General features: G+C 38.8%; 1 protein-coding gene and 3 non-coding genes across 6 annotated transcripts in view; 2 read left to right on the forward strand and 2 right to left on the reverse strand.

Moving 5' to 3' along the window:
• Nucleotides 1-15,651, reverse strand: part of m1ap (meiosis 1 associated protein) — a 57,126-nt gene that overhangs the window by 24,668 nt on the left and 16,807 nt on the right. The gene's annotated exons all lie outside the window — the stretch shown is intronic.
• trnaa-ugc (transfer RNA alanine (anticodon UGC)) lies at nucleotides 5,885-5,956 on the forward strand. Its single transcript has one exon. It is a non-coding gene; the product is annotated as a tRNA-Ala (tRNA).
• trnaa-cgc (transfer RNA alanine (anticodon CGC)) lies at nucleotides 6,329-6,400 on the reverse strand. Its single transcript has one exon. It is a non-coding gene; the product is annotated as a tRNA-Ala (tRNA).
• trnaa-ugc (transfer RNA alanine (anticodon UGC)) lies at nucleotides 8,979-9,050 on the forward strand. Its single transcript has one exon. It is a non-coding gene; the product is annotated as a tRNA-Ala (tRNA).

Below are 15,651 nucleotides of genomic sequence, written 5' to 3' on the forward strand. Positions count from 1 at the left end.
AATACCAAATTATGTTTTCATTAAAAAAAAAAAATTCTGGCTACCTGCCCAACTAGAACTCCTTCATGTGACCTAACATATAGCATCAGGATGAAGGGACAACATTCTTCACAACTCCAAATGACCAGAGTTAACATAGCCTCATCTCCAAGCATCATTTCTGGCAAAGCATCTCCAAGCATCGATTTTGCTAAGGCATCGATAGAAAAGCTCACAGGTTTCTTTTATATTAGTATTAACTTCTTGTACAGAGGAAGCCAACTGAGGGGAGTAGTCGCCTCTGGGGATCGATGAAGTTTCATATTATCATTGTAATGTAATACAAGAAATATGACTCATTGTGAGCCCTGAGGATGAAGTCTTGCCTTACTCTTTTTATAATTCTTGACTGTGGGCCAGTGGATTATAATCCTCCTCTCAAGGGACAAAAATTTTCACAGTTATTATTCTTGCGACTCGAAATGGATTTGTGGGATGTGTGCTGATCCAAGTGCAACTGTGTGGGGTGTGGAAATGGCTTAAGTGTTCTGAAGGAGGCAAATAAGGAGAAGGAAAACACTTCTAAACAAAAAGAGCATTTCTTATCCGAGGTGGCAGCCACAACGATAACAAGGCATACAGCACATACTCCAGGCACTGTAACAGTTAATGTGATTACACAATACAGAACACCCACCACAGTTCGTGAAACGAAGATATGGAACCCAAATTCTTCTAAAGAGTTTCCTTGAGGAATGGAGCAGGCAGGTCAGATATTCAATAGGAAAGTATTCCATAAGAATTATGTACCAGATTGTTTTGCTGGGGGTTTGTCATTTATCCAAGATAGAAAAAATGTTTTCCTTATAGCATATGCAGGGATATCGTAAAGTCTATTAAAGATGCCATCAGTAATATTATCCCGACTCGGATGTCCCAACAGCAGAGATACAGTGTCCACTTTCAAGTATTCTTTCCATATCCTGCAAAATATCTATCCAATCGGATTAATTATTTTGGCATGACCAAACACAGTGTATGTAGGTTTCGACTGAAGTCTTACACTTCAGTACGAAAGTTGATGATTCATCTGGTGCCTTTTATTGTGAGCATTTGATCAATGGCCGTGAGTACCATTCACAGATAGTTAGAGAAAAGCTGTAAGCACAGCATTGTAAGATGGTGAAAGATGTACCCTTAGATGTACCCTTAGGCCCCCTCCTCGACTCAGAGATGGTCTTTCCCCTTGACTCAAGATAAGACAAGATATACCTTTATTAGTCCCACGAGTGGGACCGCTCAAACCAGCATTCCTTCCTGTTGAGATATGTGACTTTCAGCTAATAACTCTTTGGGAATTACCTCGTTGGCGCAAAAAATATTCTCTTATTGCTGTCAAACTGTGTTTTCTTTAGTATTTTTCATAGATGCAACTAACAAAATGGGGAAAAAATGATATGCTTTTGCAACCGACTACTAGTAACAAAGTGCCTAAAGATAAAATTTAAAATTGGTTCTTTGCTAAGTTGTCTGTCTTATGTAGATCCCTGGAGTTAGGTCTCTTTTTTTATGTTTGAATGATTTATAGTTCAGTGTTAAGTGGCTTAGAAATTAAAAAAAACATTCCTCTGAAAACGGTCAAGTACAAGGACATTATATAATTGTAATCTGATGCAGAATGTATAGACTGTGGACAGGATTCCTTGACTGTATACATGCTGCCATACTTCTCTTTTTGTAGCATTAATATGCTGATCATTTCATCCTGTCATGCACAAAGTGCAGAATTCCCTTGCAGCTTATCTTCCACAGTTATAGACTGAAAGTAGCGTTTTGCTGAAAGGAGTTTAGTTTTAATCTGAGCAGACCCACTTTTTGAAAAATCACAGATGGTTAAGGCAGAGAGGCACAATAAATCTAGGTTAATACATCGTAAATCTATGGTAATACAAGAGAGATAAAAAGATAAAAAGAAAGAAGAAATGGAATACTTCACAGAAGTATCCCATTTCACAGAAAGCAAGAAGTATGAGGGAGGGGCAACAGTTAGAGACAAAACTTTCTTCTCCAAAAAAGAACGGGAAAGAGGAAAAGGGAGGTGGTAAGGAGCAGAAAGTAAATAGGTAGTTGGAGAAAGAAGAGACGAAATGAGGTAAAAAGTCCTATCATCTTTCTGTTACGCTTTGACAGAGCAAGGCAGAAGGGTATGATTAAAAGAAAAGTGAAAATTAACACTGGGAAGGACCACACATGCTTGTAATATATATAAATATGTGCACACATACACACACACAGACTGGAGAAAGGTTCAAAGAAAGACTCATGAGTCATTTAGACATATTTGCACATAGGACACACAAAAGTGTATGATGATTCATAAGCAAATCTAAAAATACAAAAGCAACAACACAACCTGCAAAAACGGAGACATATAAACAGAATTACAAACGCACACAGTTCTGTGTTCCTTTAGGCCTAAAAACAAGACCTGTCATCTGTCCCCCATAAAAGCTTCTTATCACTTGTACAAACTGGACAGACAGCAAGAGAAAACAAAAATCTGGAGGGGAAAAGACTGAGCTGTAGCACTGTGGTTTTGTGAACAGTGAGAAAGATATGAAAAGGACAGGGGAGTGAGAGATGGTAAGAAAAGGAGAGAGAGGATTAGGGGAGATATAATGGGCTATAATCCTTTTCTATTGAGAGATGGATCCCAGAATCGCTGACAGGGTGTCAGTTTGAAAGAGCTATTTGCCCAAGATATGAGACTGCTTTTAGACTGCTTCTACCTTCAGCTCTGAGGTCTTAGGAAAAAAAACCAACAACCCCAAAACACAAAAGCACAAAGAGACCAATCTATTTCACTTAATGCTTTTTAAATGAATTGTTTTAATTTAGTAATAATTTTCATTACTATAATCGAACATATACATTAGTAATAGTCATATTAGTGTTTTTAAGAAGGAACTATAGGAAATTCAAACATTGAAACAAAGTCTAATTTATTTTGCTTATGATCAGTAAGCTGTCAACACTATAGATGTAAAATTACATGTAGTTATGGGATGATTTGACAAGGTGAAGAAAATCCCCAGCCATGTAACAGGCTTTTTATCGCTACAACTCAAGACTCCCTGTACTAACAGGGAGATGGAAAAGTCTGGTGTGAAATGGTTTTCTTACATTTTAGAGAAAGGCAAAAAAATATATTTTTAATGTGCGTCAGTCAGAATGATTTTTCTTTTCTCTGATCCGTGACTGTCAAGACATGGGGGAGCAAAAACAAAAATGACATATTCTGATTGCCTTGGGTTAGAAAAAAGGTTAGGGTTAAAGTTATCACCTAACATAATAATACCAGGGCTAATGATAAAAAAATATTAGTGACCATTTTCTTAATGAGTTTCTGCTCCTCAGTGGTGAGTTGGTAATGGTCGTACTAATAGTCTCTTTGAGAATGACATGAAAATGATTTATTGAGAAGAATTTGTCTCTTACATCACTGCACAGTAGACAGTCATGAAAACTATGTGGGTATTAGAGATGGCACGATACCACTTTTTTATGTCCGATACCGATACCGATATCATAAATTTGGATATCTGCCGATACCGATATGAATCCGATATAGTGTTTTTTAATCAACAAAACTGTTTTTTAAATATCTTGCTGCATTTTGTATAAGTTCATACTCAAGTTTAAAACAACAACTACACTAAAGCTATTCTGTTATACCTGTATGCAAAAAAAATATTTCATAGTACAGCAATACTGATCAATCTAATAAACTTCAACCTACACCATCCTCCCTATTCTGGTATTTTAAAGAGTACTTAGCAGAAATATTAAGCAACCTAACTAATAGGGTTCCAACTCCCAGCAACAACAAAAATAAATAAATAAATAAAAAATAGGGAACCACCCCTCACACTCCACCTCATGATGCTTAATCGACGTAATCAACCTTAATTTGATGCAGTGTGAAAAAAAATGCACAGAAATCAATTATTTTTCAAGAAATATTAAATAGATTCAACATCTTTCTTCAACAAAATTGCAGACTGCACAGATGGTACCTTCCCAAAGGAAAAAGTACTATAGCTTACTAGGGTATATATATTAGACTTAATAGTTACTATATACAGTAATGGACTTCTATACATTTTGCATCAAATTAAAACTTTGGCTGTCAGATAATTATTTATTAAAAGCTCGACATTTTAAATGAGAATAAGAAAGAAAAGTATGTCTTTGTGCCCCCTTTTCCCAGTTAATGCCCTATCGGCCCCCCTGGCTAAACTTTGCTAGATCCGCCCCTGCACAGTTACCAGCGTCAGCTACGTAGAAAAAGATCCTGGAGTAGAAAGTAATAATAAATAAATTCTAACAACAGCTGATCAAGCTTAAACGTGCTGCTGTTGTTCAGCCGCTGGTTTCCTCTTTCTGGTGCAACGTGGGCCAAAAGCAAACTAGAGACACGGACTCGCACAGAAAAGCCGATCAGCTGATCGTTAAGCAGTTTCATGATTGAAGTAGCAGCAGGAGAGGCAGTCGCTCGTTAAGCTTAACGCAGGAATGCTTTACAAACATTCAGAGATGGACTTACACACTTGCTTTACTTCTCTCGGGATAACTTTGTCGGAGATGAAATGCCGGGTTGCTAGCGAAGCTCCACATGCTATCCAGACCACTGACAGGTCCCGCATGCCACAGCCGCTCTATCACGTGATGCATACTGCTCCGACTGCTAACGTTCTGAGGTGAGTTACGGTGTGTTGCAAGTTTTGTGAGGTGCTTTCGTGATATTTAATGGATCGGATTACATTTTTTATTTTTCTCCGATATCCGATCCAGTAATTTAGGTCAGTATCGGACCGATACCGATACGTAATATCGGATCGGTCCATCTCTAGTGGGTATACAGTTGTTTGTTCCAGAAGACTGCTTCTACAATGGTTTATCAAAGAATGGGTCCTTCTCAGGAGCTCAGTTAATTGCAGGGTGGTACTATGGTAGGATGCCACTAGTCCAGCTGTAAAATTTCCTTGTTATGAATATTCCATAGTCAGTTAATGGTATTTTAACAAAGTGCCACAAGATGGTAGGCCACCTGAGGTGCATAGTGCGCATAGGTCGCCAACTTTCTGCAGAGTCAATTACTACAGATGTCCAAATTTCACATGGCCTTCAGATTAGCTCAAGAACAGTGCATAGAGAGCTTCATGGAATGTGTTTCCATGGCCAAGCAGCTGCATCCAAGCCTTACATCACCACGTTCATTGCAAAGTGTTTGATCCAGTGATAAAAGCTACTGGACTCTAGAGCAGTGGAGATGTGTTCTTTGAAGTGATGAATCACGCTTCTTCATCTGGCAATCGGATAGACGATTCTGGGTTTGGCGGTTGCTTTTGTGGGATTATGGTTTTGGGTTGCTTGTTAGGAGCTGGGCTCAGCCCCTTTGTTCCAGTGAAAAGAACTCTTTAATGTTTAAGCATACCAAGGTGTTTTGGACAATTTCATGCTCCCAGATTAGTGGGAACAGTTTGGGGATGGCTCGTTCCTATTCCAACTCAACTGCACAGCAAATGCATAAAGCAAGGCCCATAAAGACATGGATGAACGAATCTGGTGTGGAAAAACTCGACTGGCCTGCACAGAGTCCTTACCTCAACCATCTAGAACACCTTTTGGATGAATTAGTGCGGAGACTTTGAGCTAGGACTTTTAGAAGAACAGTCAAAAATACAAAATATGTATCACCTGTTCATCTTCAGTTACTGGACATCCAGACTAGTCATTTGTAGTCCAAAGAATAAAAGACAGTTTAACCTCTTGTATGACCATCTCACAAGCAACCAAAGGCTAAACAGCGGGATAATATTATGGGATCAGGTACCTGCTACAAGGGGATGCAGCTCAGTGGTAGAGCGCATGCTTTGCATGTATGAGGTCCTGGGTTCAATCCCCAGCATCTCCAACTTTTTAATGCTGTAAGTAGCTTTGGATTGACATTGCTGTGATAAACTATATGTTAGGCCTGCTTTGTAGTAATATAGGTCACCAACACAGTATACTGATTGGCATGACATGCTAATGAAGTTGGTTTTCTCTATTTCTTAATTCTGCATTTTATTAAAAAGAACTGTTGTTAAAAGGTAGTGACTGCCTTAACATTTGGGTCTCACAAATTATTGTAATTTATTGGACCTCAGCCTCAGGTCATACTATAAGAGAATCAACTTATATTTGGTAGTTATGATGACGATTCATGTTGTATTACTTTAACCCCGGTGAATATGAAAATTGTATATATTTTGACAGTCTAAAGCTGATTAAAGGACTGAAAAACTGGAGATGCTGGGGATTGAACCCAGGGCCTCATACATGCGAAGCATGCACTCTACCACTGAGCTACATCCCCTTCGCCTTGCTTTTGTTATGGCAGCTTTTATGTCAAAGACATTTTGTCTTCTCACATCCTGACTTTGATTTTTTTTAAGTGAACCCCCTACAAAAATAATAACAAAGTATCAATTTTGAATCTTATTGTCACCACTGTTATATCTAGGGATAGGAATTGATAAGAATTTAGCGATTTTGATTCCATTATCCTCATTGATTCGATTCCTTATCGATTGTCATTGGGTTCTCATTGGCTCTGTTGTGAGTCACCACCTTTGCTAAGCAGCAATAAATAAATTACAAATTTATTTCCTCCCTTAGTTGTGATCAGTCTTCACTCAAAAGTCATTATTACATATCCATCCATCCATTCGCTTCCGCTTGTCCTTTTCAGGGTTGCGGGGGGCGCTGGAGCCTATCCCAGCTGTCATAGGGCGAGAGGCGGGGTACACCCTGGACAGTTCGCCAGTCTGTCGCAGGGCCAACACACAGGGACAGACAACCATTCGCACTCACATTCATCCGCACATTCACACCTAGTGACAATTTGGATTATCCAATTAACCTATCCCCACAAGCTGCATGTCTTTGGACGGTGGGAGGAAGCCGGAGTACCCGGAGAGAACCCACGCAAACACGGGGAGAACATGCAAACTCCACAGAGAAACACCCCGGCCTTATTACATATATTACACATATTACACATTACTTCAAAGTAATGTAGTATGTTTCTTAATTACTCCCGGGAAAAAGTAATTTGTTATACTACTCGATGTATTACTTTCACGTTACTCATTAAAATAGCTGAAACACAGTCTCATTATCACCATTTAACAATATAAACCTGAGGCTACAAGCCCATACACCAACACAAATCCCTAATGAGGACACAAATCTAAGATCTTTCTCCTAGAAGAATACAAAGCTGACCGCACAAAGCAAAGATAAAAAAACAACAACCCTTGTGTGTGTTTTTTCTGAGACAGGAGGATCTGGCAATGACCTTCAGGTGTGGCAGAGGGCAGCCCATGATTTTTTGGGTGGTGTTAATTACCCTCTGCACAGCCTTCCTGTTCTCAGTTGTGGCCCCTGCAAACCAGGAAGTAGGAGAGCACGCTCTCCACTGAGGAGCAGCGTCTGGTCCAAGTTGTTCTTCCTCAGGACACGGAGGAAGTGCAGCTGCTGCTGGGCATTCTTTACCAGGCTGATGTTTTTTTTATATATATGTATAGATTTCTCTGTAATACTTGATATACATAAAATAATGCATTTTTGGTTTTTTTTCATTAAAAAATGAAAATAACAAAAACAACAAAAAACATTAACAGCATAATAAAAACTAATAAGTAAATGGTTAAAATTCTGAAGCATCTGAACAGTTATAATCAGGAATAAAGGCTGTAAAAACTCATAAAATAATGTTAATTTATACAATGTTGACATTTTTTCCCTCACTGACACCATAACTATATATTTTTAAAGTGATAGGGTTATGTGCTCCTTGCTGAACCTGGGTGCAGGCCTGGGAGTCTGTGTGAGAAAATAGGTTTTCCTCCAAGCTACAGCAGAGAAGCAATAAAGAGGCTTATTGATGTGAGACTAATGCATGGAGGAATGGAGGATAGATCAATGACGGGATAATATACAACCTCCACAATCCATAACAAACACACTGTGGATGGTGTTTTAGTTGAATAAAGGCTGTCACTTGAAAGCTGGATTTTGGGACTAAATGTGGGTGAAATGGTTGTTTTGTCACTTCGAGAAGCATTTGAAAATTCTATATTTGAATAAGATAAATGCTCTGACAAAGCTCAGAAGTGATGTGCAAAAGACTAGAACTGTTTGAATGAGTATTTTGTCAAAATATGACGATAAGGAAACGCATTTTGTCAGCCATTTGAAAGGGATTTTCAGAGAAGCTCAAGAAGCCTGCGTCACATGGATTTTCATAGGACTTAACTCTATCATCAGGCAAATTGTAAATGAGAAAAGATGTTAAAATCTGACACATACACAAGCACAGTTTGGCATGCCGATTTAAATGACTAGTGTAAAAGCAACACAAAAGTTGTGTTCAGTCACATAAACAAAACAGCTACACAATATTTGTGTGAATGCATTACCTTTATGTAGAGCATTTATCAGCCACAGTTCTTAGCTCAGAAATAAATGTGAAGGTTAAAACTTCAAAAAGTTCAAAAAACAGGCTACAAAAATAAAATACTGCTTTTATGGTTAAAACACAGCTATTCCCTGGTATGTGCTAATTTACTACGACTGTGGCATCCAATAAAAAGTGTAGAGTGGAGGTGAAGGAGGAGTGCTTGTGTCAGTGTTTATCTAGTATCTTTCAAAACAATTTTCAGCTCCACACTTCACCTTCTTCGCTGAAAGCACAGTGCCTCTCAGTGCTGCCAACTTGGTGGTAACTAGCGTGGTGAACACAGACAAGTGTGCCTGAAAAAATTTAGGCCAGTTACTGCACAAGTGAGTATCGTGGCCACTGGAAAATAGCTTGTCAAACGCTTTTGCAACGTTTCTGTAAGCTAAAAAGTGAAGCTCAGGACAAAGAGACATTGAGTATAAGCAGAGTTGGGGATGTAGCTCAGTGGTAGAGCGCCTTCTTTGCATGTATGAGGTCCTGGGTTCGGTCCCCAGCGTCTCCAACCTCATCGCTTTTTAATGTGAACAGAAGAGGTTGGCAGCAGCTTAGTGCAGGTAGACATGCTCAAGAAAACCTGCTGAAGCTCAAACTGAGTATCAGAATGGGAAAGAAAATGTTGATTTTGAATATGGTATGGTTGTTAGTGCCAGAGGGGCTCATCTGAGTATTTTAAGAAACTGCTGCTCGATCCACCACTTCACAAAACTCAGTCTGAAACTGCTTTCTACAGTGAATTCACTGTACTCAAACAGCCTCCATAGTCAGCAGATCTCAATCCAATCGAGCAAATCTGGGATGTGGTGGAGCGAGAGATTTGTATCATGATTGCAGCTGCCAAATCTGCAGCAACTGTGTGATGCTATCATGTCAATATGAGCCAAAATCTTTCAGGCATGTTTCCAGCACCTTGTTGAATCTGTGAAGAATTAAAACAAAGAAAAGATGAACAACCTGGAACTGGTAAATTCTAAGTTATGAAGTGGCTGGTAAGTGTATGGTGCCCTCGTCACTTTCCAGATAATTCACTAATATACAACAGAGGCATTAACAATGACCCAGTCAGTCTCTGCTGTTGTATATGCTGCAATGGCATTTTAAGGTCTAAAAATCAGCACTGCATTGTAATTCAGATGTTTTTAGCGATAGCTGAATGGCTCTGCCCTGCAAAAGAGCAAAATGTTGCTGGAAAAAGGATCGCAACATACGTGTTCTTGCATTAAACATCCTGCTGCGCTGATAGAGACACATCTGTCAAGCTCTAGGAAGAGCACACTTGTCGAGCATCTTTGATTTGCAATTAAAAACGCGAGAAACTACTCATGGGATTAACAACTCAGTAAAATAAATATCACAAATGATAATGTCACTAACTCAATAGACAGGTTGGAAAAAGAGACATACATATTAGAGTTGGATGTCTCGAGACCGGTCTTTTACACGGTCGACATAGTGGTCGGGAGATTTGGAGTCAACAGTATCCTGACACACAACGTAACGTTTGATAATGTGTCATGCGCAAAAGCATCAGCTCCAAGAGCCGTGCTTAGAGAGTGCTTTGTAGTGAATCAGAAGAGTCGACTCCCATTCAGCGAGAGCCGGCTCCTCACTTAATTTCCTTTCGCTGCTCAGCTCTCACACAGTGGCTCAGCTATGCTCCAATCCCTCCATATTGTGGCCAATCACATGCGAGCATATAGGACAATATCATTATGTGAAAAACAGAGAGGGTGAGCGACGCGACAGTCAAGTGGAGCGAGCGTCTGTCCTCTCAGTAAGTGAGTGAGACAGTAGGCAGCGGTGAGGAGGGCTGCGCGAGTGCATCGCAAAAACACATAAATATGCCTGACACCCGTAAACTGCTTCGTTTACGGGTGTCAGGCTGCAGTTTAAAGACTTTTTTGTCTTGGTCTTGGTCTCGTCTCGATTTTGTCTTGGTCTTGACTCAGTCTGTCTTGGTCTTGTCTGGGTCTCGATACCCTCTGGTCTTGGTATTGTCTCGGTCTTGGTTTAGGCGGTCTTGACTACAAATCTAATATATATATATATATAATCAGCAAGGAAAACAGTGAAATTCACCCTGCTGTCCACTAATATTTAAAGCTTTCAGCATCTCTTAAGTTAAATTAATTACACAATTAGTTGAATCAGTCTCCAGCATATCAAGCTTGAATTTATTGTCTTCTCTTTGGTCTGTTTTGCAGACGAGGGAAGGAAACACTACCCAGCAAAGGCATGTGGCACAAGGGGGCAGCAGTGACAGTGTGTGCTTGTTGTATGAGGCATGGGGAACAATCTCCAGCATCTCCATTTCCTTTAATCACACATTTAAAAACAGGCTTTAATCACCTCACCAACGCCGAACTAAAAACACTTAAAAAACAAAAGCATAATTAATCACTGTGCATGCGTAATGGCAGCCCTTCATCAGGGTGCTGTCACACAATCAGAGGCTGACAGAAGCTTATGTATGTGGCTATAATTGCAGAATTAAGAAATGCATGTATATGTAATAATAAGTCCGTGTTCACTCTCTGAATGTAGTGTCTTGCTGAGCACAGTTAGCAAAAAGCTCTCTCCAGTGAGAATCTTATAAAGTAAAAAGGCTCTGCTGGGATTCCCTGAGGAACAGCAGGAGATGAGCTGTTCAGAATCATTATGTGAGACTATAAAATACCAAATGATGACATTTTCAGTGGGGAAAAGGTGTCACATTCCATTAAGGGAGTTTTAAAGTGTATTTAGTTTAACAAGCCAATAGCTGCAAGCTATTGCATAGAGATACTTCAGATAGGAGAAGAAACTCAGTAGAAGTACAAACTGTTTGTCAGGTGCGTATTTTTTTTCCAAAGAAAACTATACAATTGGAAATGTCTATTTTTGAGTCAAGCCATTCATGTGCCAGCTAACTCCACGATTCACAGAGAGGTGCAATTTATTTTTTAATTTTTTATCTGGGCTGAATTCTTTTACTCACAGTGTCTTTATGCTTCAGAAGACAGACTCAGCACAGCTCTGAAATGCTGTAAAGAAGTCATACTGTGTCTCACAGCAAATCACCATTACATAACAGACCCGTAACACTGTTACAGTTTCGTAAAGCCAAAAATCAGCAGAACAGCAGCAAACTCCTTTTCCTATAAAGCTAAGACTGCTCCAGTCAGTTGATTTGTGCTATTCAGCTTAGTTTTTAGTTTCAGATATACATATATTTTATGTAATGATGCATACAGACTTTAGTTTAGACATAACTAAAAGTGTACCAGAATCAAAGATATGCTAAGTTATGTCAACAGCCGCTCCAATCAAGATTTTATGCACCCCGTAGAAAAACAGCGAGAAAAACACAGACTGAGATATTAGTAAGATACAGCACAACACATCAAGTTTTGAAGCCTGTTATTTGTTCTAGTCCCACTGCATTTGCATTTAGGTTATTTGCACAGGGCCACTCAAAACCGCACCTGGCACCGAATGCAGCAGAAGAGAGACGGAGGGAACATTTGGCTGATATTATATTCAGGTTTGGTGTAAAGCTGACTGACAAAAAAATCAGATTTTTTACTTTACTTTTTATTAATCTGTGTACAGAATCACCCTGATGTAGTTGCCAATGATTTTGCTGAGTTAAGTTAGAGTCATTTATAAAGCTTTGAAGACCCTCTTAGTGCTGGATTCCCTAGATCGCACAGGTGTAATAGGCTATTACCTTCACTACTGCTATGAAGTAAATATATTCTTTAAATCTGAAGCTGGAGGCTTATAGTGTCTCATTAAGTCTTTCGGGGACTAAGTTAAATCCAACAGAGTCTCAAGGTAGTTGAGAAATGGAAAATTGATTTACTTATAAAAAAAAGAAAATTGAATCTTTCCAGTCTAGATCGACTGTTGGTGACCTGGCAGCCTATCCCAGATATTCTGTTATACACATACACAAACATATAGAAGAGGTAAGGTAGAGAAGTTGTACTGAAATTTTCTAGTCAAAAAACAACTATATTGTTAAGGACAGAGCAGGATCTCATACTATTTACAATTTAAAGTGTTTCATGATACTTCATCTTGGCACTCTCGATTAGTGTTCCTGTAATTTAACTCTTGCATTGTGTCTACGACACAGAAGCCACACAAACTTCCCTTCAATATCTTACAGTATTTATAGAAACAAGCCTGCAGCATCGCAAAGCAGTTATTTTGATCTAATATGTATGTATTGACTTAATCTCAGTGGTCAAATAAAGAATGCATGTATATAATTACCACTGAAATCTGACAGCAACACTTACATTTTTCTCTTGTGGAATTCTCCAATAAATTTACATGCAGGAATCTTAAAGTGCCATTTCTCTCTCTTATAATATGTCTGTTTATAGCCGGTGCTTTTATGCCTGTTGTCTAAGCACTGCATGATAACATGCACGCTATGCAAGCAGTAGCAGTGTGAACAGATGACAACACATAGGCACTTTACAACTAGTGATAATAGTCTTTGGGTAACCAACTAAATGCGGGAGATTAAATCCTCTATGCAATCATACTGTTTGTGATTAAACAGGCCCAGAAACAGAAAGAGAGAGAGAAAGATCGAGCTCAGATCACAAAGGTCCAGGTGTTCATAAGAGACAGATGGTAATAATCTGTCAGTCTAGCTGCTCCAGATGGTGTTTTTGAGTGACTATGGGTATCTATCACAGAGGTGGCCTCCAGTGCCAACAGTGACTTTGCAAAAAACACTAAAGCATTTTACTTTTCTCATGAATCCCAATCACGATCAAGACTCGTGTATAGAAGTTGCACTGCGCTGAAAACAACACCTAATATTAAAGTGTGAATAGAAACTGTTGAATGGGCTGTATGTAACAGACTGAACATGCACCTGCACGTTCTTTTTCTAAGGAACTAAGAAACAGCAACAGATGGATGAAGTCTGAGAGCTGCAGAAGAGTTCATATTTCTCCAGTCTGAAGGGAGGAAAGTGTTACCCTGTTAAGGCTGGCAGAAACATGATTTGGCATGCTGAATTCATCTTGGATCCAGTCCATCATATTATCTACTCCTAACTTTTAGCAAGCACATCCCAATTGTCTTTGCTTTTGTCTGCCACAAACCCTTAAGATAATCAGTATTTTTAAACTACTGGGGACATTTGTATTTCATTATAAAACTACTAATTGCAGCTGTTTAGTAACGGATTACCCTGCTTTGCTCATCTACGACCAGCTTAATGGCAAAACAAAACAACAACGAAAAAAATCCCAGACTGGTGTAGAAAAGCAAACAGACTCAAAAATTAACTTCATTTCCTGAACACAGGGATTTTTTTTTATCTCATAGTCTCTTTTTTTGGTGACAATCTCTTTATATTATTGAGCCCCAGATGGTGTGAACCAGTCACATATACATCTACTATCTATCTATAGGAGTTTAAATAGGCGTGCTAACAATAGGAGTTTTGAGGTAAAGAAAGCTTTGCATATATGATGTATAGATGTATTTCCTTAGCATTTCCAGGCTATGGAAATAACAGAGAAACACATACAATTTACAGGTCAAGTTATCCTGTGTGATATCTGTTACGTGAAATAATTACATGAAATAATTATTAGGTAAGCATAAGGTGAGGGTTCCACCTCTACCTTGGTTGGAGTTTCTTTTTTCCAGAGGAATCTTTGACTGGTCTCTCCTGCTTCTCACACAAAGGATGTAGTATAAACTGCAAATGGCTATTTGGATTATAGTCAGTCAGCCTCCAGTGACCCCAATGTATTGACTTCAATCAGGTAAAAAGCAAGAGGCTATCTGCCTACCTACTGATACCATTATCAACACCTGTCAGTCAAAATGTGGTCTTTTTTTCCTGTTTCCTTCTTCTTCTTCTTTTTTCTGGAATCAGGCCTTTATCACTCTTTCTATGTACTTCTATATATACCATTGCCTCCTCCCCTCTTATTGGTGGAACTATTGCAAAGCAAAAATCCAATTATGTGTTGCTGTATGGAAATGTGTTTATTATTTTTGGTGGGATTGCTGCAAAGAAAACATTCTCACTAATTGTTGAAATCTGTAAAATTTTTCTCGTACCAAATCAGCATCCTTGGTATTAAGATGGACTCCCATTAGGGATGGGCGATATAGCCTCAAAATTCAATTTAATCAAAATACTAATAACAGTGAAAACGACATTTCTAACAATACAGAAAACAGTTTTTTTCAGTGCTTGCAGCTTGCATTTATACGCATAAGTAAATGAAGGCTATTTTCCAGCCTTCTTTACGAATTACTTGTCAGGAGCTGCACAGTACTGTCACATGCTTCGTGGCCTGGATGACTCAGCGATGTGTTTTTGCCTTAAGTGGTGCAAAGATTGTTGTTACCAAAGTATTGTGCTTTTAGAAGGTTTTTAAGTAGCCTCCTTTTTAGGTACTAAACGTCATTGGAGACAAGCGCAGGCTCTTCTCGTTCCTGCACACATTCGGGAACATAGATGGTGTTGCTATAGCAATGGTATTACGATGTAACATTTATATAGTACGTAAAAAATTATTCTGGTATTATCGTGGATGACATGATGATTTCTTTACTAAACAAAAATGTGTTTTCTCTTAAACAACGTTGTTCACAAAGCCAACATCCTGAGCCTTTTGCTCTGCAGGCACTTGAGTGAGAGGAGTGCCATCTAACAGCTTTATGTAGACCCATTATAATTTGATCAAGGCTTTTTAGCTTTTACCTTGCATCTGTGACATGTTTTTAAAGCTAGGAACACAAACAGAAACACCCCACAGGTCTATAGAGCAACTTTCTCAGGACAGTTTTTGTAGCTACAACTTGCTCCTCTAACTTTACAATCAGTATCTTGCGGGTGGTGCTGAAGCAATTTACCAAGATTTTGCTGTCAGTTACACAGAATGCAATCAATATGTTAACTTTAGCTGCCAATTCATTTAATCTTTACATCTAATTGGTTGATTTGAATCTTCTCTCTTGTAATTGGTTGTTACTTGTTGTGTGTTCACATGAGCTTTGCATGCTCTAAAAAGTAGTTTAGATAAAATAGTATTTTTTTTTTTACTAGTTTCATCTCACCGTATATTCACGCCTGGTAA

Source organism: Maylandia zebra, linkage group LG3 (genome assembly GCF_041146795.1).
Source record: "Maylandia zebra isolate NMK-2024a linkage group LG3, Mzebra_GT3a, whole genome shotgun sequence".
Taxonomy (NCBI): Eukaryota; Metazoa; Chordata; class Actinopteri; order Cichliformes; family Cichlidae; genus Maylandia; species Maylandia zebra.